The 2,388-nt window shown below is 39.4% G+C and overlaps 1 protein-coding gene across 1 annotated transcript in view; it reads left to right on the top strand.

Annotated features, from left to right (window-relative positions):
* Positions 1-1,888, top strand: part of LOC134454664 (large neutral amino acids transporter small subunit 4-like) — a 51,301-nt gene extending 49,413 nt beyond the window's left edge. Inside the window, exon 14 of the mRNA XM_063205818.1 lies at positions 1-1,888. This exon is cut by the window's left edge and continues 2,318 nt beyond it. The gene's annotated coding sequence lies outside the window, so the exon portion shown is untranslated.
* The last annotated feature ends 500 nt before the right edge of the window (positions 1,889-2,388 follow it).

Here is a 2,388-nt window from a genome sequence, read left to right as displayed (position 1 = left end):
ACTGTTATTTTAATGTTATTTTCATTGTTTTTTATTTTTTGTGTATGTGTTTTTCACCAGATGAGGCATCTGGTATTTTACAGTAATAATTTCATCCAAGGTGTTTTACCTGCAATATGATCCCGTTCAAGCTTTCTTCTGTCTGACAACAATGCGTGTTATTTTTAAAAAAAGATAAAAATCGAAGATGTTCTACACATTAAAGACGTTTCAAAGTAAGAGTTAGTCTGAGGACAAGGACAACCCTTTGCCGCCATCTCTCCATAGTTCTGCATTATTCTATTGGAGGTTACAGATGTTAGGATTTGATGTAGCAATAAGTGCTTCTGTGAGCCGCCTGGATATAGTTTACAGTGCTGGTATCCACTACCACTGTCTTACAACCTCAAGTGCATACACAGAAGCATGCCTGCTATGTAAAGGCAGAACAGGTCTAAGGTTTTGTGTATTTGCATAAGAAGATGTAGATTTTCTCATCATCTGAATGGTGCTTATTTTTTTTAGCAATCCCAGGTCTAATAACAACACATGCTCTTTGTACAGTGCTCAAGCTAAAAGGGGTTATCAGTTCTCGTTCCTTTTATACTGAGAGCCCAAATTCATGTTTCAGATGAAACATACTTGAAGAAACTTGAATATTATATATATAAACAATCAGAAGAAAAGGGAGCTGAAAATAAAGATGCATGAATATCTGCATTTATTTCTTGATGCGCTGCACACTGCTGTACTCGTGAGGTTGAAATACAGTGTTCAGTGGAAGCACATAAAAGGTGTCGCTCCTGAAAAGCCAACAGGCAGCAGGAAGTAGTTTACTCAACTGTAACTCACAGAAGCGCTTCCAAAGACGGCTGTACAGAAGTGTCAAACGTGTTACATGGAAGAGTGCCATTGCAAAGGTTTTTTTTGTCCGCCCCAGGCCACTCTCCACTGTCCACCCATATTTTAAACCATGGTCAGGCCCTAGTGGTGTCTTTGTCCCCTCACACAGTGGTGCGTAGGCCTACACGTCCCCACTGGACCTGTTTTCCTGCAGCTGACTCAAGGCCAGTGCAGTGCAGTGCGGAGTGGTACCCGTGCCGAGGGTACCAGTCACCACCCAGCAGATCTCGTGTGAATAAAAGAGAGACGAGAATGGCACAAACAAACGCACTTTAATATCTCACCAAGTGTCCGATACTACTTCCTTTTTTGTCCCAATTGATGTCTCGTGATGAATGTCATTACTTGTTGTTACGCACAGTCAGAAGCCTTCAGGTAATTAGGTGAGATATACTAGACAACAAAATATGGATTATGCGAAATGTTTGTTATTTTTGTATTCACAGAGAAAATACAGTTGTATGCTTGCGCTCTCCATCAACACGCACGCACGCACGCAACCAAGCACGCACGCACGCACACACACACACACACACACTTTTTCTATTCACATAGTTCCTTCATGTTCAGGTCATCGGCCCTTATCTTAAATCAACAAGCGTGTGGGGGAAGCATTTTCCTGTCGCACTCTCGCTGTCATTCTCTCTCTCTCTTTTCCCGTCACGTGCACTGCACACCCTCGTGAGTCTGCACAGAAGAAACAGGTCAAGTCAATCGCAACCACTTACCCAGGACCCATAGCCTCTATACTTCTATTGCATGATAAGTTGTGGACGAATTGGACTGTGTAGGTTAGCATGCATGTGTCCCAGAAGGACAGCTTTAACTAGCTTGAACATGCCTAGACATTGCAGGTGAAAGAAAAGAAATTAAAAGAGAAAAATGATGCAGTACTGTACTCCGGCGCTATGAATGTGGGTTTATGGTTTTCATTCCCTCAGAAATGGGAGATTCAGCACTTTTTTCACTGCCATACCTTAAATGGTCACCCTCTTTTTTTTTTTTTTTAAGAAAAAACAACAACAACATATTCAATTGTAAATGTGACATGTTAACTATAGCCCTTGTTTTTAAATGACATTACGTAGCTCTGTCCTGGTTTGAACGTTAAAAAAAGCTATTTTGATGGGGATAGTGACCATATTCTGTCATGAGTCATCATTTTAAACTCCATTTCCCCCCTATTTTTTGTATCATGTGCATTTTGATTATTCTGATGTTTTATTTGTTTTTCTTTTATTGTTTCTTTTTGTTTTTGTTTTTGTTTTGATGTGTCAAAATATGTTATGTCTTTCTATGATATAATTTTTTTTTGTCATCATGTATTACAGTAGCTGTTGTTGACATTTTCAGTAATTGTATACACATAAATCAATGATATGTAAAATAAACCAAAAGTAATTTTTACAAACTGGATTTGTAAGTGTTTGGATTTAGTACCGTGACAAGAAAAGTTCAATCGAAGGCAGCCATTAGTGGCCCACATTGAGTAGCATGGGTAGATCA

This window comes from Engraulis encrasicolus, chromosome 8 (genome assembly GCF_034702125.1).
Source record: "Engraulis encrasicolus isolate BLACKSEA-1 chromosome 8, IST_EnEncr_1.0, whole genome shotgun sequence".
NCBI lineage: Eukaryota > Metazoa > Chordata > Actinopteri > Clupeiformes > Engraulidae > Engraulis > Engraulis encrasicolus.
This window is presented reverse-complemented; position numbering and strand designations above follow the sequence as displayed.